General features: G+C 35.5%; 1 long non-coding RNA gene across 1 annotated transcript in view; it reads right to left on the minus strand.

The window, feature by feature from the left end:
• Nucleotides 1-19,550: 19,550 nt before the first annotated feature.
• Nucleotides 19,551-27,985, minus strand: part of LOC131424703 (uncharacterized) — a 45,366-nt gene continuing 36,931 nt past the window's right edge. Inside the window, exons 2-3 of the long non-coding RNA XR_009228142.1 lie at nucleotides 24,853-24,915; nucleotides 19,551-20,399 (exon numbers count right to left, since the gene is read on the minus strand). This is a non-coding gene — a long non-coding RNA (uncharacterized LOC131424703). The remainder of the gene's footprint in view (nucleotides 20,400-24,852; nucleotides 24,916-27,985) is intronic.

Raw genomic sequence — 27,985 nt, forward strand, 5'->3', positions numbered from 1 at the left:
GGTATTCATTTTGGGTGCTATGGAAGTATAGATGAGAGAAAAAAAGAATACAGACAGGAAAGCTAATGTGAAGAGAGTAGGTGTTAGTCTTGAAGGAGATGATGAAATTTAAGAGGCAGAAAAGGGAAAGAAAAGAGTTGTGAAGACTCAGAAGCAATAGATTTTCATATGACGGTGAGGTCAGTGGCCTTATTAGGGAAAGGAGTTAGGGCTTCCTGGGACATAGGATGGGCATTAAGGATGCGACAGATCCTGATGTCTCCTAAAGGCAAGCAAAGTAATTTATATTACACACGGTTTAAAGCAGGAAGATCAAGACTGTTTTTGAACACAGAAGTAATGTTGTCACAGAAGTAATGTTGAGGGGAGTGTGTACTAAAAACGAGCCACACATGAACTAGAGGATAAAGATGGGTAGATAAAAGATTAAAAACAAGATTCAACATCATGTGGAAGACATTTTAAAGAACAAAAGAATAAGAACTTGTTAATAGGACATTGACAAATCATGCTGGATATCTCAATTTGGAGTACACTCATTTCTCACATAGTGTAAAGTATATCAAACCATCATTTGAAATTTTATGTGGATGTTCTGTATCCCCAAATAGAATATAAGTTTCAGGTAAACTTCCTAAGGACAACACACCCTGTATGTTTTAGGGTCCCAGTTCTGCTGAGGGAATGAGAGGTGGAAAGGAGAAGGAATAAACATTAATACTAGTTCTCCAAACAAAGTGACCAAAGATCCTCATCTGCCTCTCTGATGCTTTCACAACAAAAAGAGGAGGGTCTGGGATTGTGGCTTAATGGTAGAGTGCTTGCCTAGCACATGTGAGGCACTGGGTTCTATTCTCAGCACCACATAGGTGGGCACATGCCTGTAATCCCAGTGGCTCGAGAGGCTGAGGCAGGAGGATTGTGAATTCAAAGCCAGCCTCAGCAACTTAGCGAGGTGTTAAGAACTCAGTGAGACCCTGTTTCTAAATAAAATACAAAATAGGCCTGGGGATGTGATTCAGTGGTCAAGTGTCCCTGAGTACAATCCCGGGTACCATAAATAAATAAATAAATAAATAAATAAAATAAAGGTCCATTGACAACTAAAAAAATATTTTTTTACAAAAAGAAAAAGATGACTGATTTTTTTCAAGTATTATATTTAAATAGTAAACTGTGAAGTTAAGGGTAATATTAATTTCAACAACTATAACCTATCATTCTAAAAGAATTCAACTAATGCTTTATTTTTAAAGAATGAGAAAATATTAAAAATATATTGGTCATTGTTCATACAAACTATAAAGAAAGTAAGAAAATTTGCTTAAGGTCCCTTTACATTTATATTTTTAAATGTTGCTTTTTTTTTTTTTTTACATTGTGTTACATGTGCAAACAGTTTAAGTATTGCTCTTCTGGTTTTTATTGTCATTAGAAACATTGGACACCAGGGTAGAGTTTGCTCTATTTTATTTGATGTATGTTATAGATGCCTTTTTGGACTACATACATGATTGATAATTTAAAAGCTCAATATATTGAGAAATGCTGAGTTCACTTTGGGAATCCAATAAGAAAGTGTAGCTGCTATATCTATTACTTATTTCCTCAATCAATTGTGTTGATATAGCACAATTACTTTGGGGAAAAGAAACATAAAAACTACTTGGTAATATCCTGAGAAGAAAACAGTATTGAAACTGGAAAACAAAAACAAAAATAGAAACATTAGATGAAAGTTAATTTGGCTTTATTTTGTTTAATTTTCATAACATGAAGTTTGATTTCTAAATGGTACTAAGAGCTAATTATATTGTGGAAAAGGGTGAAAAGTTGTTGGCGATGAGTTTAGATTGCCATCCCTTTCAGAGGGAAAAGAAATAGAACGTAAGTGTATCAGTGCAGGTAGATTGGAGGTGAAAAATGTGAGGATGGGATGGTATTTTTTTATGGATTTTATTTACTCAGTAAATAAGATGCAAAGTTATTACCTATGCAGAATTAAATGAGTGATGCTTCAGATTTGTGAGGAGAGAAGAGTCAGTAAAAATAGTTTTCTTGGGGACAGAGAGAGGGAACTGATTACTAAAATATAGAATTCATAGGTGGTACATAGGTTTGGTTTCATCAAACCAAACACAGGGTTGTGAGTATAAGTCAAAAGCTAAATTCAACTGGGATTAGAATCATGTCAAACAAAAAAAAAAAAAAAAGAAGAAGAGGAAAGGGGTAAGGAAACAGTGTGTGCACAGGGGAACAATTTAATACTGGATGGAATGCAAGCCAGTTAGAAGGGAGGAAAGACATGGAGTGGTAGGAAAATTATAGATGAGGAAAGTTCTGGCTTTAAGAAGTTGTGATCATTTTGTGGGGTATTTGAAAGTGAGATTTGGAAAATGAAACAGTTATTGGTAATGGTAAGATCTATGGGCTCTTGAGATTTGGAAAATGAAACAGTTATTGGTAATGGTAAGATCTATGGGCTCTTACTCAAGAGATTGAGTGGTATCAAGGAACTGAGAGAGAACTTGTTGTTGAAGAATCTTCTCTGCATCTATCAAAGTCACCAATATCAATGACATGATTGATAATGGAGGAAAGGCCGTGCTACAAAAAGTGAAACCATCTTTGAAGAAGAGGCAGCAAGTGGTGGGAGACAACATGTCATAGTCATTAAGAGAAGGAACTCAAGAGCCAAACTACCAGTGTTCAAATCTAGGCTCTAATGTCTAGTTATTGGACTACGGATGATTAAGATCCCAGTACCTCAAGTGCCTCAGCAACATAGGAATAGGAGTATATGTAACTCATACTACTGTCATGGGGATTAAATCAGATCAGTGCCCTGCTGGAATGATAAAGGTGTAAATTTAGTTGCTATAAGCTTATGGTAACATTTGATTTTTAGTGTGTGTGTGTGTGTGTGTGTGCATGCGCGTGCACTTACAAGTGGCAAATTGGAATAAACAATAAGGAGCTAGACCCTGCAAGTCATGGGATGATGAAGACCAAAAAAAGTAAAAATAAAAATAAAAAATAAATAAACACTATTGGTGAAAGCTTCAGAAGAAGCTGTGACCTTGAAGAGGCTCAAGTTTCCTTGAGAACACAAAGGTAATGAGAAAGTTCAGAGAAGAGGCTAATAATATAGGGGTTAGCTATTAACAGATGAGGAGCTCCAGTAGTTGCAGGCAAAGATTTAGGGTAGTGTGGAGGAGAGGAAGACATAAGGGCATATACTTAAGGATCAGACTTAAGGACAAGTACAGAACTATGTAGGGACAATTCCTCATCATGATGGATAACTTGAGAGTGCAGGTTAGTTCTGCTGAGTTAGGTAAACTAATTGTGTAGGTACAGACTTTGGTTCTGATTGTCTTTTCTCCTGTGACTGACCAGTAGTTTCATAGAAAGTGAAGTGTGGAAAACCCACAAAAAACTAGTAGAGCTCTGCTGAGGCCACTTAGAGTCTAGATGAGCCATACCCACACAGGAGGCCAGAAACCTTCCAAGTAATTGATAAGAAGCTAACGGATTAGTTTCAATGCTAAATCCTCACAGTTCAGGTATGAGACCTAGGTCAAAATCTCATTATAACTTTTCAAAACATCTGAATTTCTTCTTCAAGTCTCATATAAGAATAGTTCATAATAGTAATTACATAATTAATTATATATTTATTTAATGGCTATTTTCCATCGCTCAAATGGGCAGGATGTATACCTCTCTTATTCACTAATAAAGCTTCAGAGCTCTACATGTAGTAGATATCTAATGCATAACTATACAGCCATATTTATTCCTTTATTTACATTTCTGTATTTTATCTATCTTTTGATACAGGATTTAAGTTGAGGAAATAGATTGGTTGGCAATATGGTATCTAATTTCAAAGCTTTGCTCTCCAAGCCAGCTGCCTCCATGTCTTCTCATCTGTGGTGAGTCAAGGTTGTTTTGGAAGAGCAGCTCAGGTTCACAACTGTGCTGAGAGCTTTTCCAGCAGCATCTCCATAGATGTTCCTAAGATAAAAAAGTGGGGACTTGGCCTGAGGAATGAATTAATCCTTGAAATGTTGAAGTCTGAGTAATAGAGTTTACCTTAGCCAGGAGGGTTCACTTGAGACATCCTTCTCCTAGTCTAATTCAATGAACAAAGAGATTACTTTAACATTGTCTGAAAAAAAAAAAAATTGGGGGGGGTGATTATCTTACATAATTGCGCATTTTCTATTTCAACTATAGCAAAGCTCCTTAGTGACAGAAGGGAGAGTCACTTGGGCTGCAGGCAGCTGATGCTTGTTTGGCCAAAGCCAGAGGGTTTTTTGTTCCACTCTGTGAGCTATGTGTGGAAAGTCAGAGAGGCATCATGTAAGACGATGTGAAAAAGGCCATCTTGTTGTCAGGGCACTGTGGTTAATGGGTGAGAAAACAAGGATGCAGAAGACTTGCTGCCCTTTTAATAGGACCTTCTGGAATTAATGAGGCCATGCTGTCAGGGAACATGGGGATGATAGCAGGCACCAGATCATTTCCTGCTGCATTTCCCATAGTACATAACTCCGTCTGCAGTGGCCATGGTGTGTACACATAAATAATTATTTTTTTTCTACTGACTGATATCGTATATTTTTTCACTGTCATATTCTCAGCTGCTGTAGCATTACACTTTTGTACATGCAATGGCACACTTGGTTGCAGCTGACGTTTGGGAGTTGAGGAAGCTTTTGGGAGACTTTGCAGAAATGGAAAGGCTTGTGGCTTTTCCCCTCTTATTATTCCAATTGAATTGACACTGAATTTAACAAGTGTTTTCATTAAAGGCAAAAAAAAAAAAAAAAGAAGAAGTTAAAATAGAAGCCCCAGGTGTGGATTTCTTGGAAGGTTAATAGAGCTTCACAAAGAGCTGGGCAGGAAGAGAGCAACACTTAGATAGGGAGCAAAAGCCAGGAAAGATGGTAAGAAAAGATGGCAGGGGTGAGGTTGCCAAAGGCAGAGGAAGGGACTTTAGGATCAGCCAGACCTGAACCATATTGCACATTTGACCTTGTGCCTTATCTTTACCATTCTATTCTGATTAGTTTTTCTGGGTGAAATATGTGCATCAAAGCAGACATTTTGGATGGGGTTGAGGGTGGGTCCTACAAACACTTTCTCTGGAGGTTTGGCTTGAGCCCCTCAGCTCACTCTCCCCATTTACCACTCTCATTCATATAGCTGATAAGCCATACCTAGCAGAAACTGAGAAGGAAGGCTGTGTCTTTTCTTCCTACATTCACTATTTCCCTGCACAAAAGGTCTGTGAATATAATTCCAAAATATTCAAAGTGACTTTTATAATGTGACTCAAATGGGACCATTCATAAACATTCGGTACTGTTAGTTAGATTTTTTAATATGCCATTGCCCTCTATTAGTCTTCTTGGGTTACACAATAGCCTCCTCTCTGGTCTCCATGGATTGAACGTGTGTGTCCCCATCCCCTTCTTATGTTAAAGCCCTAACTCCCAATATAATAGTATTTGAAGAGATTGGAGAGATGGAGTCTAGAAAGCAATTAAGATTAGATAAACCATGCGCTTGGGAGCCTCATGAGATTAGTGCTGTTCTACAAAGAGGTACTAGAGTGCTGACATTCTTTCTCTAGTGTCTTTTCCCCATCTGTGCTATGTGAGGACACAATTGAGTGAGAAACTGCAACCAGACAGAGTGAGAAGATGGCTGTAGTCAACTTATAAGAAAGCCCTCACCCAAACCCAACCATCTGGCACCTTAGTCTCAGACTTCCAGCTCCCAGAGCTGTGAGTAAATAGATTTCTGATACTTAGGCCACCCAGTGTATAATGTTTCATTGGGGTAGCTCCAGTCAACTAATGCAGTGACTTTTCAAGACACTAAATCATATTTTGAAACTATTCTGTCAAAAACTCTTTACTGACTTCTTATTTCTTCTGGAATAAAAATGCAGAGCCTTGCCACAGCCTACCAGGTGCCAAATATTCTATTCCCTAGCCCCATTTCTTACTGGTCCATGAGAAGCCGATTACTACTTTAGAACTTTTGCAGGAACTCATAACTGCCTGAAATATCATCTCCTGCTGTTTATTTTTCATCCATCTTATCAATATTTCTAATCACTTTAATTATATACATGATTATGCCATAAATACTCTTTTAATGTTTCCCTCTCCCGCTAGAACATAAACTGCACGAGGACAGAGACATTGTCCTTTTCTTTCATTGAAATTTTCCTTGCACCTGGTACAGCACTTGAGACATAATAGATTTCTCTAAAATATTCATAGAATGGATGAATACTAGCCTAGAATCCTCAAAGCATTTTCACTGACATAAAAGAACCATTTCCTTCTTTGACTCACATAATAAGTTTTGTTTTCTTTAGCTTGGGATAGCTATGAAACACGTTTACCTTACAACTCAATATTTCTAATTATATATGAGCTGCTTGGTGTTGCCGTTCAAAACTGGGAATAATCCTGTTCATAATATATATTATTCTGTCACATTTACTCAACAGGCTTCTCCAAAGAAGAGTAGGACTCACCTCTGAGTCCTGCACAAGACAGCTCTTCCCTGGCTCTCCACTGATGTCACATTTTCTGTGCAATCAGGAGTCTGTGAGATGGAGGGGATGTACTTAACCAAGCCTAGCCATTGCTTCTTTACGATGTTCGACAGCACTCAGGACATTAGAACCCCAAGTTCAAATTGTCTGAGCCTACTTCCAAGTTCTGCAGGATGTCTTTCTGCAAGAACTTGCCTAGCATGCACCACATACCTTGACCCGAGCAGTGGCTATTACCACGGCTGTTGAAAGAGCTTGGACAAGCAGACTGGGCTGTTCACATGCCTATGTGCAGGGCTATGACTGGGAGGAAAAGCTGATCTGGCAATCTACAATTCCAGAATTGGTTAGGTAGAGTAGTCCCCAAGAGGGGAGAGACTTGGGTTTCAGATGTTCTCCCAAAGATTTTTGCTATTTCTATAAATAAAGAAGAAAACTAGACGTGGAAAATTAAGATGAAGAAAAAAAGATGACAGTGTGCTCTTAATATGAAGCTTTTAAGTATTAACAAAGCATTGAAATAAAAATTATATTACTAAGAAAGTAGTTTATTGTTTGTCCAGAAACTGAAGATTTTTAAAATACTCAGTTTCACATTTTACCGTTTCCTATGAACCAATTCTTTTTTTTTCTTTTTAAAGTAAGATATGGTCCTTTTTTTCCCTTTATGTTTATTTATTTATTTTTATGTGGTGCTGAGGATCAAATCCAGGCCCTCACGCATGTGCTCTACCACTGAGCTACAACCCCAGCCCGTCCTATGAACCAATTCTTAAGAGGAAAGTTAAGATACTTCCTGTGTCAGGATTCCTAAGTATTCTCATAGAATTTAATATAGACTAGAAGGTGATTTTTAAAATGCTTTATGTGAACATTCCAGAAGTTCTACACAGTTGTGCTGATTGCCTCTGAAGCTCTAAAATGGCAAAGTTTGTGACTTGAAAGCAAAATATAGACATGCCCTGTTCATTCCCTGAACCCACCTTATTATTTGATGTTCAGAATGGGAGGATGGCTGGGGATGAAATTTCATGAAATGACTATTGCTGCCTGCCTGAGGAGACAGGGGAGCAGTCTTTTACCCTGAGCTAAAGGAGCATCCACTCTTTCATTTTATTCTGGTTTCTGTCCATGCATTAGAGATTTAAGCCATGTGAAATATGCATCTCCCCCAAAACAGAATCATAGAAAAAAAGAGAACATGTAAGTAATTATTAGTACATTTGGATTTTCTCAGAAGATTTTAATCTTAAGTGATTAATATTAAGATTTAGTTATATAGTTAACACCTATCGATGTATGTACTTTAAAATTTCTAACTAGAAACAATTGGTTTTGACATTATATAATTGTCAGAAGTCCTCAGAAGTCTTTTAAGCATATAGAAATAAAGTAATTCTTAAAAGCCTGAATTAAATGAGTAGAGACAGGACCAAGAAGGTAAAAGTGAATAATAAAGTGATAAACAGAGATACAATTGTGTCTAATGATGAGGGTGATAAAAGTAAGTAATGCAAATTATCTTTGACTAGGCTGAAGGGATTTGAACTATTAAAAGGCTTCATTTCCTTTCTTTTCATTAAAACAAAGTAAACACCTTTCTTTCTTTGTCCATATACTCATAAAAATTCCAGTGTCCCTCTATGACATTAACAAGTATGTGATCAGATAGGAAGGAGATTCTCATAGGCAAAATGAAACAAGGCAAGGAGAATATGAGTCAAATATTTTGCTAGTAAAATTTAAAAAGTCAAAGTCCTTAATGTAAATTTCATGCAAATTCATCTTCCTTAAATTGTGAAACTATAGAAAATGGCATTTTTGATTCACTATTGTCTATGTTGTTTCTTCTAATCTTAACCACTTGGCATATTATAAATTATTGACTTTTAAATTTTCTCATGAAATATGGCATTTAGCTCCTTTATCTTCAATTAATAAATAGAGTTCATATATGTGTAGTGAATTCTGTTTACAGCAGGCACAAAAGTTTAAACATACAAATCTTTTTTGTGGTGATAGGGTACCAGGAATTGAACTCAGGGGCACTCGACCACTGATCCACATACCCATCCCTATTTCATATTTTTATTTAAAGACAGGGTCTCACTGAGTTGCTTAGCACTTTGCTTTTGCTGAGGCTGGCTTTGAACTTTTGATCCTCCGGCTTCAGCCTCTCATGCCACTGGGATTACAGGCATGTGCTACCAGGTCCTGCTAAATATTCTTGAACTATTACATAATGGGGTTTGGAGTGAGAAGAGATGGTAATGAAACTACTGAAAATGTTATCTTCGAGAGTGTTTGAGCTATTTTACCAGTCTAGTACTTCCTCTCTGCCCAAAGTTCAGGTGCTTAGGTGAACACATACATAGTACCATAGAACAGATCAGAGAATGCATGCAGGTCATTCCCAGGAAATAAGCAGCTATGGTTCACATTTTGCAAAGTAAATTGAAAAGAAAATCTATCTTCCATTTCACCATCATATGGGCTTCTGCGTAAGACTACATACCATAGAAATATTATTAGCAAAATATAAAGTTTGAGAACTTTCTGGTAGAGAGACCAAGATTAGGCATCATTCAATACCTATAGCCTTGGCACACATGCATTAACTCAAAAAATTCAGACAGCACTATATTTGAGATATAAATTCTCAAGATGGGTGGCCTAGAATTTAATGCCAGAATCATTCTAAATGTTATTATTTATACTTGAAAATCTAGCCAGACTTACTATTGCTCCTAACAAATAGCTCTTATTTTATATTGTAGAATTTGTTGTTCTTATGTAATTTTTAAAAGTTAAAAAAAAAAAATTCCTAAAGGAAAGGATCTAAAAATAGGTATTTATGAAGGTAATCATTCAAATTATTTAAGTTATCTATATTGGATTTGAAAAACATATAAGAATTATTCTAGCTGAATGCTACATACAGAATAATTATTACTATTTGAGGGATGGGTTTCACATAATCCTGAAATTTATACAGTAAAATTGTCTATAGTCTATGGTTTTGTACCTAAGCCCATACAAGATTTCATAATATTACTATTTTATTCTTGAAGATACTTTAAATACAGAATCACAGAAAAAGATAATGTCAAAAATACATTACCTCCAAGCATGTTTCTTTATTTTCCCTCCCAACAAGATCATTTTTTTTCTGGAGCATAGAATTAAAACTTGTATATAATATCATTGGGACCAACAGTTACTTGATGTGTCTCCTAAAGTGCAGTATAAATATTTCTTAGCTAGCCTCCTAGGATATCTTAGCTGATAAGAATTGTGGTTACCAGGCAAATTTCAAAAGTAAGCATTAAATAATGCCACTTCCTATTCACAATTGAATTCACTTCATTAGATAAGTTGTATATGTGCTATCAAATTCTCTTTTTATTGATAATGAGTCAATAAGAGCATATGCAGCTTTTACTTTACAAATGCACACACAATACTTTAGATTTAAAATATTAAGTTTTAAAAATCTAAACATCAATTATTTAAAATCCAAATAAGAAGACTTGCTGAACCACTTGTATGCATGTATGTATAAATAAAGATATGTTTATACATATCATAATACTATAATGTGTATATACAAAGTTTCAAATATTCATTGTTTGCAAATGGGAAAGCAGTTGACTTGCATATTGACTGTGTATCTTGTGAATTTCTCTACCCGTTAATTTCACAAACTTTCGATTGTTTCTTTGATATTTTATCCATAGATGATCATGTCATCTATAAAGAGAGTTTTCTTTCTTTCTTTCTGCTTTGTATATCTCTATTTCATTTTCTTGTCATGTTGCACTGGCTAGGACTTCTAATAAGATGATGAATAGGTATGGTGAGAAAGGACATCCTTATTGTTCCTGATTGCTGGGAGAAGACATGCATTCTCTCACCATTAAGTATGATGCTAATTATTCTATAGCTACTCTTTCTCAAACTGAGAAATTTTCAGGTTTTAGAGGGTATTATCATGACTGGGTTTCAGATTTCATCAATTTTTTTACACAAAATTTATATAGTATGATTTTTATTTTAAAACCTGTTCATGTGGTATATTTTGCAGATTGGTCTTTGGATGTTCAGCTAGCCTTGCATATCTTGAATAAATCTAGTTGGTTGTTTTACATAATTCTTACTGTATCCCACAAATTCTACCAGGTTATATATTCATTTTCATTTAATTCAAGATACTTTTATTTCTTTCCAAACTCCTTCTTTGACCATGTGCTATTTAGAAATGTGTTTGTTTAATCTCTCTCTCTCTCTCTCTCTCTCTCTCTCTCTATATATATATATATATATATATATATATATATATATATATTTGAGAATTTTTGTTATTATTGTATAATTTAATTCTACTATAATCTGAGAACATAATTTATTTTTTTTATTATTTCTCTATATTTGTCAAGGTGTTCTTTATTGCCAAGAATGTGGTCTATTTTACTGAATGTTTCATGTGAGTTTGAGAAGAATGTGTACTCTGCTCTTATTGGAGGAAGTAAATAAACACCAATTAGATAAAGGTGATTAATAGTTCTATTTGGGGAAGCTATATCCTTATTGATTTTCTGCCTGCAGTATCTATCAATTACTAAAAGAAGATTGTTGAAGTCTCCAAATATAATAGTGGATTTGTCAATTTCTCTTTTGTCAGTTCTAATACCTTTTCCCTCACACATGTTGGTGCTCTGTTGTTAGGCACATCCATGTTAAACATTACTATGTTATCTCTCTTCCTAGAGATTTTATCCTTTCATCACTATGTAGTGCTTTTCTTTATCTCTGATAATTTTAATTGTTCTGAGATCTACTTTTGTGTGAAAATAATACAACTACTCAAAATTTTTAAAATTAGTGTTAGCATAGTACATCATTCTAAATTCTTTTTACATATTTTGTGAGTGTTTAGACTTAAAGTTTTTCTTGTAACACCATTGTTGTCATTCACTTCACCTCCTCGGTTACTACAATCACCTAAGCATTGGTGTTATTATTCCTTTCTAAAAAAGTGTTTTTAGATTAAGAAAAAATAAAATAAGTAATCTTTATTTTACCAATATAGATTTCATGCTTTAATCTTCTTTTTCTTTTTTTGTAGATTTGAGGTTTTTTTCTGATAAAATTTTTCTTCTGAAGAATACCATTTAAACTATCTCACAGTGCTGACGGAGAAGAATTTGTCCAGTTTTTGTTTGTGAGAAAAATGTTATTTCTTCTTTGTTTTGGAGGATGACTTTACTGAATATAGAATTCCAGGTTGGTGATTTCTCTTTCTTTTAACACTTCAAGTATTTCACTACATGCTTGGTTTCTGAAGGGATTTTTGCTATCTTACTCATTTTATAGGAAAGGATTTACCCCCTCCAGGTTCTAGCAAGATTTTTTTTAATATACATATTTCTCAGAATCATCTGTTTCTATAATTCTTATTTAAAAATAACAAGTATCTTGGAAATTTATCTTATATCATATTCGTGTTCAATATAAGACAGCACTATACTTATCCCCATCTTACAGATGTTCAGAGAGGCATTGAAGTTATCAAGTGTTTTGGTAGTCTTACTTCAGATCCAATACTCTTAATTACTATGGTGTTTTGACTCCAACCAATAGCAGGATATCTCTACTAAAATTATCTTGTAACAACAAATGGGGCCGTGATCAGTGTCATTGAATCAAGTTCTTGCCTTTCACAGTATTGACTTCTGATCTCCAGTTTCCATCTTCAAGTTCTCTCTGGGTTTTCCTACTTACACCAAGTAAGAAATCAATGCTGAGAAGATATATGTACTTTTACCATCAACATTGTCATACTTATTACACCAGCTTGTATCTAAGAACAAAAAGAATATCCTCTTCCTTCTTATTCACTTGTAACATAATTCTAATTAAAACCTCTACTCTTTGGTAACATACATAATGTTGCTTCAATTGCACTAAAACAGAAGATTTCCAATTTAATGAGCATGCATTTATAATTTACCTGATAACAGAGAAAAAAGCATGAAAGATCTTATACAATAGAAATACTACCTGCTCGGTATGCTTACAATCAATGATTCAATATTTTTTACTGTCTTGTTAGAAATGAAAAATGCCATAGAAATTCAAGAAGTTTTTAAAAGATATCCATCAATAAATATAGCTTTAATTTGTCTTAACTTCTCCCAGGGTTAATATCCCTAAACAAGTATTCTTTATAACATTCAGAAATAGAATATTTGATCTGAAATCTGCAGCTACACCTATTGGTTCTTACTTTTAGTGAATCTCTGGACTTGAAAAGAACTATTTAATTTTCAGAAGACTGTAAGTAAAAAATTGCAGTGCTTATTTCCACCCGCATGCTGGCTTCATTTGAACCAAATCTTGGTCTTCAAAACTTGAATATTTGAGGTCTGAGGGTCTGACTTGGATCCTCCTCAAGCAGCAAGACAAGGATGGAGGTCATAGCTCAGAATCCTGACTTCAGATTACAAGGGCAGCACAGGAAAAATAGGAGAAAAGACATGAATTCATTATAGAATAACAGCCAGAGCAGGCACTTACCAAGTGAATTGGGAAGGAAATTTCTTAGAAGGCCTTAAGAATGTGAAGGAAAAGGAGCAGTTAATCTGAAATACAAAATTGAAAGGCTTGGCAGATGCATGATTCTAGTCTTCCAGATAAGAATCCTTCTGGAATTCAAAAGCATGTGAAAGGAGCAAGACAATTGGTTGCTGGGCTTAATATGTAAACATGGTGCCGATTGACACAGTGAAGATGTTTATTACAAAAGTTAATGCGATGTCAGGGTGGAAGATCAATATTTAACCTGATTTCATTGCAATCTGTTGGTCTGCCTGGGAATACAGAATGGAAAATTAACAAAGCAGAAAAAAGAAACTGTAAGGGACTTTTTCATAAGCAGTGTCACACCATAGACACTGATATTTGTGATAATATAAATAAATCAAGCATTACTTGCAGTCTTAGTGCATGTCCCTTACATTTAATATTTACATATTTTGTTAATTTCAGTAATTCTATTTGCCTCAATATTGAGGCATTCATAGAATTTTAGAGATCCACTACATCTAGTTTTCTGATTTTTTTTTAGGCTTAACCCCAAGGAAGAGGGTTGTTGCATGACTTTCTTGAAGTTTCTCAAGTCAGGTAGAAGTATAAGCTGGAAGACATAGTAACACCCATTTTACAGGTAATGAAACAGGGGAATGAGACCAAAGGAAGCTTGCTGCCTATGAGTCCAGCCTTGTGTTACTACCTCTTGAGCCTAGCCTTAATAAGTGTGTGTTCTTGCTGTAAAAATATCTGTATCCATCTTTGGTGTTAAATACTCTGCAAGCATTAGTTAATTAATTCACATCACAGTGCAAAACAAAAACAAAAAAAGAAGATTATCTCCATGGTATAGAAATAAAAAATATACACTTGATGCTGGATGAGTTAAAACAGCTTTTGATGCTCCCTTTTAATTTGATAAATTGGGTAGTATCTACTTGGGTTATTGCAGTCTTTTTCCACAATGATCATTAAAGGCGATATTTTAGTCTGTATTTAAGAAAGTCTCGCTGGAAAAGGGAACTAAAAATAATTTTTTTTTCCCATTGCATTATACTTCAGAAAAAGAAGCACTCAGGAAAAAAAAATGCTGTGTATTTCCTGCGAGTGAGGAGACCTGTTAAAAGACCCTGGGGAGAGAGAGAGCGAAGCATGGATTTCTGTGAAGCAGCAAAGGGATGACCTCACAAAGGCTCCCGCTGCCGTGCTGGGCCTGTGGAGCTCGCTCCTGTCAGAGGCATGATTAGTGCAAACCCCCAGTGCAGCTGTCCACCGAGGGTGACCAATTTAAAAACAAGGAGTCAGCCAGTTAATTACATTGTCAGCAATAAATATAACAATGAGCCGTGGTGGCAGTCCAATCCTGTGATGCATCCAGGCAGCCATCTGTACATCTTCCCCAGACACTTGGCACTTGTTGCCGCAGAATTGGTTTGGACAAGTGGCTTAGCAGTCAGGTACCAGACAGGAACTGTCTCTCCTTCTCTGTGAGGCTGTCTTCATTAAATTTCACTCATTTCAGGGGAATCAATTTGGGGTATGAATTGAGGACTCAGCAAGAGTCCTGTCCCTAATGATTAAGCAGATTACTTATTCAATCTTGTGTTTATTCATTCCCTATCATTTATTGAGGGACTTTTCTTTCTTGGGCATACTCCAGAGAAGTAAGTGTATGAGGAGAATGGAGACCATCTACATTGTAGAAATATATATACCTTAACATACAGCACTAGTGGGTTTTTATATATTTTGTGGCAGTGTTCCAGATAGTTCCACCCCTGACAAATCTGTTGTTATCATCCATGTGGGCAATTAAAAGGGTTGAGTTCCCTGGTTCTTTATTTTACAATTGATTTTGCTTTGAACTCTAAGTTTTTAAGGAAGATTATAGATAGATAGATGGATAAGATAGATGATAGATGATAGATAGGTAGAATCTCTGAAAAATCTTATCAAAGACTTGTCCACTTAAATTAATAGCAAAGAAGTCAGTTATTTTATGTTTTTGGTAAGTGTCTGACCTATTTATTCATTTAGCTAAAGATGGTGAGTTGCTGATTTGTTAACCATAACTTAATTTCAATTACATTTCATAAAATTCCACAGGGATGACCCTTCAATACTGTTCCTCAGCATTAAGAATACTTTAGAAGCACATGGGCCTTTTCTCTGTTCATGTCAAGAGTGGAACATTTAAAATTTAGGATTAAAACAGTTAAACAGCTTGAACGAATATTATTCTAAGACTTCTTCTATTTCTTCTTTCCTTTGTATTGTCTTCTTTTTAAAAAATCTATTGCTCTATTTTTTCATCATTACTTTTTAGATGTAGACTTTTCATCTCTAATTCCAATCCAGAAATATGAAGCAGAAGCCAGTATTTAAAATGGATGATTACTTAAACTTTCTTGTTCTTAATTTTCACAGGTAGGTGAGATAAATGCTCTAGACTTATTTCTTGCTGGAGGCTTTTTTAATGAACCCGAACAATTTTCTGAAATGAACAACAAGAACAAAAAGAACCAGGAGAAATTTCAATAAATCCACCTTACTCCATTTATTCTATTTTGGCCTCAAATAGGTTTTATGATGAGTTGGTGTTTTTAAATAGCCTATTACTTTGATGAGAGGAAGAGAACATACTGGCATGTGATTTCAAACAAAATGTAGATTTAGATGGAAAATGATTTTTTATGATGTCATAGTAACTGTTGTACTCTTTCAACATTCTCTTCTGGGAAGAAAATAAAATGAAATGTTTTTCTTTTCTTCCTTCCTCCTTCTCTTTCTCTCTTCCTCCCCCTCTCTCTCTCAGCTCTGCCATTCCCAACCTTCCTCATCTCTTTTATCTTGTATTAAATACTTAGTACATGCCAAGATTGTGATAAGTCCTGCTGAAAATTGATGAATATAGCTTATGTCTTCAAAGAACTTACAGTATAGTTGAAAAGTTGAGAAGTCAAAAGGCAATTTTGATTCTTCATTTCAATGCCTTTCATTAAGAGGGATCTAATCATGACATTTACTGTGTGACCTTAGACAAGTTGCTTAACTACTTTGAACTTTGATGTGTTTTCTTTTTATTTAAAAAAAAAATCAAGAACTAAAGCAGCATTTATTTCCATGCAATATTGAGGGCTTACTCCACCAAAAGTGTTAGCTAGGATTACTCGTGTGTACATTAAAACAAACATTTATTGAATTCCTGCTATCTTAGTGACACTGGAGTATTTTCTCTGAGCAATGCAATGTTAATTAGACATAGGTCTACCCATGGAGCTTATGCTTTAAGCGGAGAGAAACACTTAATTAATCAAAATATGCAATACACAGAGGCACATAAAAACACTATTGAATTTTGGGATGGGAGTTATTTTGACTTGTGGGAGGCATTAAAAAGGAAGGAAGGAAATGAGCTCAGTCTTGCCAAATTACTAGTATTTAGATGTGCAAGGATGATAAAGAAGAGCGTATTTAGCAGAAGGATCAACAACATAAAATGATCTAACTTCCAACTTTCTATCCTAATGAATAATAATCCAGGGTTATGTTTAATTTTTGGTTATTTTAAAGAGTATTAATGTGAAGTAAACTTGAGTATTATGTCATGACAGTTTTGTAGGCTTTAAATGTCAGGCTGAAGAATATAAAGGAGCCTCATTGAGAGACTTGAAGGAAGTGGAAGGAAAGAAAAAAAATCAGAGAAGTGCATTGTTTAAAAATATTTTGAACTTGTTTTAAAGTGTGTTGGTCTAAAAGAAGGTTTCTGTTACATTGTTCTCTTAATAAATTAAGTAGTAAGGATTTGAACTGCCATTTAGACCATGGAATAGGAGGGAGGAGGTGAATGAGGAAAATACTGAAGATCAAAAGTACTAAGAAAGTGGTTAGATTGGAACGTGGGGTATGTGGAGCAAGGAAAATAAGACAATCATTGGGCATCTGAAAGTTTATTATCCATGGGAATGGTAATCGCATTAACAGAAACAGCAGGGATTAGAGTGGTGTAAAAAACAGGTAGGTTCCATTTTGGCTGAGTTTCAGGTGTAAGAAGAACAGTCATGTAGTAATACTTAGCAGGCAATTGGAAATACAGGGCAAAACTGAGGTCAGATTTAAAGATATGAAAGTAAGTATCATCTACCTTGAATTAAAGCAATTAGCCTTATAGAATGCTAAGGAAGAAAGAGCAAAAGTAAGAAGAAAAATAAATTTAAGGACAAAGATAGAGCTAATAATCTTGAGAGAGTAAACTTAAGTCAAAGAGAGAAAAAAAGAAATAGAGAAGTTGAAAGAGAACCAGAAAAGCTATTTCATGTACATGTTTTTGTCTTTTTTTTTTCCTAAGGAAATCATGTAAGGAGTTGTTATATGAGGCAGGGGAGTTCAACATTTTGTAGGATAATCCAATGTGGTTTGATAGTGGAATGATCATAAATTGTTACAGAGAAGCACAGAAACGTACCAACGAGGTAGACATGTGAGTCTTGTTAATAGAAGGGTTAGATAACAACACTGGGGTAAACAGGGGGGTAAGGCAGCAAAACTAATTATGGGGGAACTCTGTGGTCTGAGTTTAAAGAGAAAAGAAAGAATGGGAGTGATTTTTTTCATGGTTGTTTTAGAGATTAGTGGGTTTAAAATATTCAGTTTGTCTATTGGGCTTCCCTATGCTTCTAAGGAACCAAGGCAGATATTTAGTCTTACAGATATTGCTAGATGTATGGATAGTGCCTTGGCTTAATATTTTATTTAAATGTTCCTGCTTGCTTCACCCTATTTTTTCACTTATAAATGTTTTTACTCTATCTTTATAGTCCAAGATGCCATTTTATATCAATATTCTAAATAACATGTCTTCATAATTTGTTATTTTTATCAATTCACTCAAAGCTGAGGTCATAGCATTTAGCTTGAACCAGCCCTGGTTGTGGTTGTTGTTTGTGTTGTTTTTGAAGCCCATTCCTACTCAGTTTTCATTTAGAGGTGAGGACTCACCCAGCCTGCACCAGCTGTATTGTACAGGGGTGGTGCAGGTGGGGTCCTACCTCAGGACAGTGTGGAGTGAAAGGCCATAGCCATAGGAAGGCATGTGCTCCATCTTGGGGGCCCTTTACTCAGCTAATGCGGATTGGTTGCTCATTCAGTTTATTTCACTATAATATATGCCCTGGGAAAACCTGTTCTCTCTTTCCAAGACAACTTTGAAGAGATTCAAAACCATCTGTAAGAATTGATACAATTTTATCAAGCTACATACAGAAGAGGTGTCTACTTTCTTCATCATAGAAGATTATACATGTCCTTAAAAGGAGAAAAACAAAGCAGAATGTATTTATATTTTCTGAATTTTCCCAGAGGAAAAAAAAAACTTTGCTAATTTGCATCAGTTTATTTTGTCCAGTTTTCTTGTTGGTCTGTGTGTGACTAGAGGGCACCTGACTCGGATGCTCTTTAGAATTAGGCAAGACATGAGGCCAGCTGTGGCTTCTTTCTATTTAGGTGTGCTTCTCAAGAGCAGCTTCTATCAAGCTCCAGTTTCGCTATCTCCCTAACATAAGTATCTTTAGCCAGACCAAGGCTTGCCTTGAGCAATGACATTCTATAATGCTCTAATTGTCCAACATCCCTGTGAAAGTTGACATGATGTTATGAATGCCTCTATGCATGCATAACTTTTGCTGTCTTAATTCTTTATTACTATAGTGATGTATATTATATTAAGCCTAAACTCTAACCCTGTTGCCTATGCAGATTTCTCATGCTCTGTGTTTGCCAGTAAATATAGCATTGGTGGAAAAAATTCAGGGGTCATAAGTAAGACCTGAGTTCTGGATTCATGTGTTTTATTTTGGCTAAAATTTGGTATTCTGAGTCTTAGTTTCTCCTCTGCAAGATGAACATGTTTGATTTAGATAATCTCCAAGGACTATAGCCAGATCAAGACTTGGAGTCTTCAGTTGTCAAATGATATGTCAATCCTTCAAACTGATAATCTTAAGTTTTTCATCATGTATTCAGTACAGCTAAGGTTAAAAAGATCAATGTGCAAGGAACTTTTTTCTTCTACTTGATATCCCTGTCCACGTTGGCTACATTGAGATCAATTTATATTTTGCCAGTATACAAGGTTAATTGGTCCTCTATTTCAAATAACCCCGTGCCCTGTTTCAGGATACTTTGAAGATTAATGCTGAAGACTATGCTAGTTGTGACAAGGACCTTTGATTCTGTCTTATTTCCATACACCTAACTTAACTGTCTGTGTCCTTTCCAGCCTGTATCCTCCTGCCCAGAATGTTCTTACCATTATTCTCCTCCCTGTATCCTAAAGACCCAACATTGTTTCTTGGTCTCAATACAAAATGAGGTGTTCTCAACTCTGTTGCTTGTCTCTTTGCAAACTTTATTTTACAGTGATTTGTTTATTTATACATATATTTTAATGACATTTAATAATTTTTAAATGTCAATGTTAATATTGTGAACCTAGAGGAATTAAATTCTATTTGGTTTTGTGACAATATTGTGACAATAATTCTGTCTGTATCATAAAGCTCAATGGTTATAACAACAATATTTTCCATTCATACATGTGTAGATCATCCAGAGGACCCTGCTTAATCTGCAGGTCTTTGAGTTGGCTGGAGCATTTCTGTACTGTGTACCATATGTTGAGGACCATTGGATAGTGGAAAAGGGGCTGTTCTTATCATGGCGATGACAGAAGAACAAACACAATTCAAAGTTCTGCTTAGGTCATTTGCACTATATTCCATTGTCCACACCAAGACACAGAGCCAAATCCAAAGATGAGGGATATGAAAGTATGTTCCTGTCACCATGAATTGTTGAAAAGAATAAGGATGTATAAATATAGTATAAATAATGAAGAATTAACATTACAATTTCAGTCTACTATAGTACTTTTTGAATGTTGTAGAATGAATGCATATGCATGAATAAATTCAAAATTATAGTTGACTTGATAGGGATATTGATTAATAAGTGGGAAAAGATCATAACAAAGTGCTAATCCGAACTGCAAGTGGTGCTAATGTCTGAGGCTGTTCATTAACTAATAAAATAGAATCCAAGTGGCACGACCCAGCCATACCCCATGGCAGCAAGAAGGATTAGACAATGGTCATGTCTATTGTGATTTATTTCTTAATCCAGGCCTAAGTTCAGGCCAAACTGGCCTTTCTCGGATTCTGACAGCAATTATCTGTAAGACAGAAAAGGAAAGAAGAGGTCATTCTGTTACCTGCATAAATCCATGACAATGGGGGCAGGAAGTGATTCCTTACTATTTTCACTAGCCTTCTGAGAACTCCTTCCCTCCTTACTTCCTCAAATTTTCACTGGAATTAGTTATCAAGTTATGATGTTTCTGTTGGCTAAAGCAAAGACTGATATACATCTTAAACCCATAATCCCTTTTATTCAAAAATGGAGAGAAGATATCACGTTAGCAAGTAAACTAGGTTGGGATGGAGGGATAATCTCAGACAAAGAAGTACATGTTAATCATACAAAATGACCATGGAAGGTTTTAATATCTTATATGTTTACAGAAAGAACATGAGAACCTCCCATGAAAAAGGTATCATGGATATGTGTGGGCTGGAGTGAAGTCTTATGTGAGCTTATTAGAAAGTCAGTATTCTAAGAGAAAGAGAATGGAGGAGTAAAGAGATTTGTGAATTCAGAATCAATCAGGAGGGAGCAGGTTGGGAAAACAGCTACCAGGGGAATCAGAATCTAAAACAGAAGTACATGCTAGAGGGACGCACAAAGCTCCAAAAATAATCCTAACCACAGTCGGCTGAGTTAGTGCAGAGAGGCAGGTGACAACACCCGCAGCTTCAGACAGAAGCCAAAGGAGGTTCACCTAGGAAACAGTACTGCTGTAACGTGTCCCAGAACTCATATGTTGAAACTCAGTCACCAACATGATAGTATTAAGAATAGTGGCCTTAAGGTGATTAAGTCTACCCCCAAGAGGGATTAAAGGCCCTTATAAAAGACTGAGGGGGTGGGTTTCTTCCTCCCTTCCACTTTTTCTCCATTGGGGTTCAGTAAAAGGGCCCTTTTCAGACACTGAAGGTTAGTGCCTTGATTTTTCACTTCTCATCCTCCAGACCCATGAGAAACACATTTCTGGTTTTTATAAATTTCCTTGTGTTTTAGTTTAGATATGAGGTGTCCCCCCAAAAGTTCATGTTACACAATGCAGGAATGTTCAGAGGTGAAATAATTACATCATGAGGACTATAACTGCATCAGTGGATTAATCAATTTCATGGATTAATAATTTGAATGGCTTCCTGGGTGGTAACTATAGGCAGGTAGGGTGTAACTGGGGAAAGTGGGTCATTGGAGCTGTGCTCTTGGGGATTATATTTTGTCTCTGGCCTGCCCTCCTCCTCCCCTTGCTTTTTGACTGCTATAAAAAAAAAAAAAAAAAAAAAAAAAAAAAAAAAAAGCACCTTTCCTCTAGCACTTCACTCTTCCATGATGTTAACCATGGACCCATGGACCAAAGCTGTGAGCTCAAAATAAAATGTTTCCTCTTACAAATTGTTCTTGTCAGGTATTTTGATCACAGAAACAAAAAGCTAACTAACATACCTGGTCTCAGACATTTTGTTATAGTAGCACAAATGGACTAGGGCACCACAATTTTTCCAGAGTATAAAAGGTGGATGCATGCCTTGTTTTGACAGAAAGAGGCTGAATTAGTATATTCCAAAGTCCTAGGAATCCAATCTCTGAGTGCCTGTGCTTTAGGAAAAACAGCCAGTACACAGAAGCCTATAACCAGGTGGGCTGCTGTAAGACCTGTGGTATTGTAAGCGATGGGAGATACATTAGTGATTTTTTTCCTTTTCTTTACAGTTCATATGTCAATATGAACCTGATATTCTGAAAATTTATGAACCAAGTAGGGAATGCAAAACCACAGAAAAGAAAGTGAGGGAAGGCATTGAGCACCCAGAATGTCAGTATCTTTCTTTCTTCTTATGCTAACTTTTCCTCTATATTTTGCTATTAAAAAAATAGCCATAGTATTTCTTCCCTGTCCCTCAGGATTTTTTGAAAAGTGATTTATAAATTATTACAAAGCACTTGGAAAGGGTAAAGCACTTAATAACCTTCTAAACCAGGCCAGGCACGGAAAATTTGCTATATGTTGTGGGGAATTTCTAAGTTTTTGAGTCCCAATGAGACTGTGAAAAGACTGATACTTTTTTCCTTTATGTGAACTTTAAGTTACTATGTGCATAAATAAGTAAAGTAATGCTATTTGACTTTTTCCAGACAGAGGAATAGAAATTCAGAGTTTTGCTTACATGCATTCTTTGTGCTTTTACCTACACATCTCTTGAGCCTCATCTTTAAGTATTTACTCATGGGGGGAAAATAACAAAAACAAAAAAGTAAAACATAAAGATTTTTTAATACAGTTATTTAATAAATATACTTCTCTTTGACTATACGTATCTTTGACTGTATTTATTCATTAAAATAATCCATAAAGAAAAGCAAGAATGGGTAAGGATCCAATAATCAATCAACAATAACCGTCTGAATATTGTAAATCTGTTCAGTAGTGGTCCAGACACCTTGGAGGAGACTTAAGTATAAGACAAGCCTCTTGTGTCCAGAGAACTTACAACTCAGTAATGAAGACAGAATAAATACATGTGCAATGAAGTGAAAAAAAAATAATAAAGTTTGGTGTGGTATTGGTTGTGTGTGCACCTCTTTGTATGTATGTATGTGTTTGTAAGCAAGTTCCTGACACATGACATGGATAAGAACTTCTTTTCTAGTTTTAGTATCATAGAATGAAAGAGAGAGGTTCATATGTCAGAAAGTTCTTTGCAAAGTTGGTTCATCAGCAATATTTGAAGTAAGGATGTTTTGCATTATAGATATGGGACTATGTGTGTTAGGGAACATTGGAAATAGGGAATGCATAACAAAACAAAAGTTGTTAAGATTTTATAAATTACTTAGTTGTTTTTAACAGTGACAAAACCTCAAGTATATGATGCTTTTCTGCATTAATACTAAAGATCTGAGGAAAACTTTGTATTTGCTTTGCTGGACTTTAAATAAAGTCAACTGTTTGGGGGTAGGTTGATTTAGATAATTTTAAAGTAGGCCTTATTATTTACCTAAAATTTGTCAATTATTCCAAAATGTGGAGGCATACATACAGTGAAAATTAAACACAGTGAAAATTAAAAACAGTTTAATTTTGGACCCAATCTTCTGTCTTTCCAAGCTTGTCTTGCCTCACTCCATCTGCCATGTCCCACCTGCTTCCTCTGTCTCATAAAAATGTCCTGTTTCTTTACTATTTCCAAACATGCGTACTTTATGTCCATGTCTTTGTCTTTTTTCTTATGCAAATTCTTATACCTGGAATGTTTTTTCCTTCCAAGCATAACTCAATATCCATAATGTGTTCTTCAAGGACCAACACAGACAACAACCTTTCTGATACCTCTTTGCCACCCATTATTCTGGGCAGAATCAAACACACTATTTCCTGGAGTCCCTAGTACCTGGAACATATTTGTATTATATTACTTACCAGATTGTTTTAAGCCTGTACAATTAGTTGTTTACATACCTTTCCCTGCACTCTAGACTTAAGCTATTTTCCAGGCAGGCATTCTATTTTTCCAATTTTGAGTTCCCAGAACATATAGTATAATGTCTGGAAGTTAGTAAGAGTTCAATAAATTTAAAAAGGCTAAAAGAATATTTGTTTTCAATGAGTCATTATAGTCTAGAGATGAAAAAAAGAAAGATAGGTCATCTCAGATTAGTATTCATACCAGTTTGGAAATTCACTTTCTATTTTAATCTCTCTGTCTTTCTTGAAACTTCTAGCTAAAAAAGCAAATCTTTCTAGGTCATAGGATTGGCAGGCTGGCTGTGACTGCCTTGATGTTTTTTGGAAAATAATTGATAGGCATGTGCATTAGTCAGCTTTTCATCGCTGTGACCAAAATACCTGACCAGAAAAACTTACATGAGGAAAAGTTTATTTTGGTTCACCATTTCAGAGGTTCAGTCCATAGTTAGCCGAGTCCATTGCTCTGGGCCTGAGGTAAGGCAGATAGCATGGTGGAAGGATGTGACAAAGGAAATCAGCTCAGCTCACGTCAGTTCAGAAGAGGAAAGTCAGAGATACAGTGAGGGAAGAAGAAAGTTTAAGGCACTAGGGACTAAATATGAACCCCAAATCATGTCCCCAGTGATATACTTTATTCCATCACACCCTAGCTGCCTAAAGTTATCATCCTTTCAAATTATTATTCCATCAAATGGATGAATCTACCTATTAGGTTACAGCTTCCGTAATATAATCATTGTATTTGTGAACATTTCTGCATTGTCTCACATAAACTTTTAGAGGGTACCTCATACTCAAATTGTAACAGTACCATTGAAGAAAAGGCAAGGGAAGATAATTTTCAACTGAGTGAATGAAGAATATGTCTCTAAGATATGTGTGTGTGTGTGTGTGTGTGTATCTGCATTTGAAAAAATTAAAACAAAAAATTTCCTCCTTACATCAACATTTAAACTACAATTAAGTTTTATTCATTTTAGGCACCATTGAGAGTATTCATTCTCTAAGTCTTTGATTTTCTCACCTTCTACTACTTCCCGCATTTTGATAACTTCATTATTCTTTATGTACCAGAAGATCAGTAATACTAGGGGGAAAAAAAGAAATGTTGAAATTTTTTCAGTGAAAGAAACATTTTAAAAATTTATTGGTGTATTGTAATTATACATATAAGTATGATTCATTGTTACATATTCATGCATGCAGTGTAATTAATCAGTTTCACTCTCCAGTACCTTTTCTTCCTTCCCTTTCTTCCTCCCTTTGATCTCCTTTCTCTACTCTATTGATTTCCCTTCTGCTTTATGAGATTTCCCCACACCTTTCCCCCCTTTTTTTCTCTCTAGCTTCCACATATACGAATAAGTATACAGCCCTTGATTTTCTGAGTTTGACTTATTTTGCTTAACATAGTATTCTTATGCTTCATCTATTTTCCTGCATATGAAGTACTTTCATCTACTTTATGGCCGACTAAACTCCATTGTGTATCTATACCATGTTTTCTTTATCTATTCATCAACTGATGGACATCTGGGTTAGTTTCAGTTTGGCTATTGTGAATTGTGCTGCTATAAACATGCTGTGCATGTATTGCTATAGTACTATGACTTTAATAAAAGATTAAAATTAATTAATGACTTTTTAAGAATTTAGTCTAGACAGATATTTGGGGATTTTAATGTATTCATTAATAATTATGTTCATGGCCTCATAATCTCTTTGATGATAGCTATAATTTAAATGATATTTAAATACTTTTTACTTTTGGTACTTTTTAAGGTGGGCATTTTTATTTTTTGTACCGACCATATACCCAGGTATCCTAGAAAAATTGCATCTCCAGGTTTGATAGGTATCTCAAAAATATTTTAAATCCAAATCCTGCTGGTCTTATGGGATACTTAATCCCAAGTAGCAGTGATTTGGGGACTTCAATATGGTTATATCAATCTTCCAGAAACATATAGGCATTGATGCCACAGATATTGGAGATTTGGAGGGACAGTCTTCCATCTGGGCATCAATTTTTATATTTTATCAAGCAGACATCCATTTTCTCTGCTCACATGGTCCATTCAGTTCCAACTTCTGCCATTTCTGTGTTATGATTGGGGAAGAGGAATTTTGGTAGAGAGGAGCAAAGACTCCTGACCACATGCAGGTATTCCACTCTGAGCCTTGCTGCCTAATAGGTGGAGCCAGGAAGCATCCCTCAGGTCCAGAACAACACCTCTCTTGTCCCTTGCTTCTCTTATCATGGGGAATCACTTTTTAGTTGAAAGAATTCTTTCTTTTTTAAGTTTCTTAAACTCATTTGCATCTATCCATGATCCTTTTTTTTCTTCTGTACCTTAGGTTTGGGGAATAAAAACTGAGAAACATTTTGCAGGAAGCTGCTTTAGCTGTTTTCTTCTGTGCTGTGTATGGTCTCCACAGTAATAAGCAAAGAGTTTCTCACCTATCTGAATTAGGAGGAAGAAAAGGTAAAAATAGAGGGGAAATTATCTCAAAAGACTATCCAGCTATAATAAATATAAATATTGCTAAATGGAAGAATGAATTTATTTCATACTCAGAATCACCAATCAATTGCAGACTCTTTCCTCCACAACCTGTATTTCTCTGAAAATGCAACCATTTGGCTTCCATGAAAAAAATCAAGCAAACAAGGAACTGAACTTGTATCAATTTCATTACTTACATTTGTTTAAAATACAACCAATGATGTGTGAAATTATATAATTATTATATGAATATAATTTGTTAATTAATATTTTCACTGCAAGTTAATTGGAAAGTTCTTGCTTGGAAAATTTTTACATTTATTTTCACTCCTTAGGCAACACATATTTCTCACTATTGCACATGTTTTGAGCCAAAATCATGATGCCTGTCTTGGCAAATGGAGCACTATAAATCTAATGATCAATCTTTCATTATGACTGCTCCTATTAGAAACATTGGGTTTTGAAGGAAGGTAAACACACACACACACACACACACACACACACCAAAATTTTGATATCTAAAAGAAAAATTATAATGAAAATATCTTCCTTAAGAGGAACTCAGAAAACTATCTCATAGTTTTTCAGACAAGGAAATTAAGTATGAAGATAATTTTTTGAGTCAGATAACTTGTAAAATTTAATTGTACCAACTTGACTGGCCTAAGAGATGCCCTGACACCTGATAAACTATGATTTCTGGGTATATTTTTGAGGGTACCTCCAGAAGGGTTTGACATTTGAATTTAGATTGAGTAAAGATGACCTGGCCTCACCAATGCAGGTGGGCAGCATTTGATCCACTGAAGATCTGGGAAAATGAAATGACCAAGAAAGGGTGAATTGGCTTTTTGCTTGAAAAGGAACACATATCTTTCCCAGCCAACATTGATATTGTTGGTTTGGGGGCTTTCAGACTCAGATGGGTACTTGTACTGTTGTCTCCCTTGGTTCCTAGTCTTCAGGTGTGGACCTGTAATTACAATACTAGTTTTTTCTGAACTACCAGCTTTCTTTTTTTTTTTAATTTTTTATTGTTGGCTGTTCAAAACATTACATAGTTCTTGATATATCATATTTCACAATTTGATTCAAGTGGGTTATGAGCTCCCATTTTTACCCCATATACAGATTGAAGAATCACATCAGTTACACATCCATTGATTTACATATTGCCATACTAGTGTCTGTTGTGTTCTGCTGCCTTTCCTATCCTCTACTATCCCCCCTCCCCTCCCCTCCCCTCCCCTCCCCTCCCCTCCCCTCCCCTCTTCTCTCTCTGCCCCCTCTACTGACATTCGTTTGTCCCCCTTATATTATTTTTCCCCTTCCCCTCACTTCCTCTTGTATGTACTTTTGTATAACTCTGAGGGTCTCCTTCCATTTCCATGCAATTTCCCTTCTCTCTCCCTTTCCCTCCCACCTCTCATCCCTGTTAAATGTTAATCTTCTTCTCCTGCTCTTCGTCCCTACTCTGATCTTAGTTGCTCTCATTATATCAAAGAAGACATTTGGTATTTGTTTTTTAGGGATTGGCTAGCTTCACTAAGCATAATCTGCTCTAGTGCCATCCATTTCCCTGCAAATTCTATGATTTTGTCATTTTTTAGTGCTGCGTAATACTCCATGGTGTATAAATGCCACATT

Source organism: Marmota monax, unplaced genomic scaffold (assembly GCF_021218885.2).
Source record: "Marmota monax isolate L192 unplaced genomic scaffold, Marmota_monax_Labrador192_F-V1.1 WCK01_AAM20220418_F8-fsc00002, whole genome shotgun sequence".
Taxonomy (NCBI): domain Eukaryota; kingdom Metazoa; phylum Chordata; class Mammalia; order Rodentia; family Sciuridae; genus Marmota; species Marmota monax.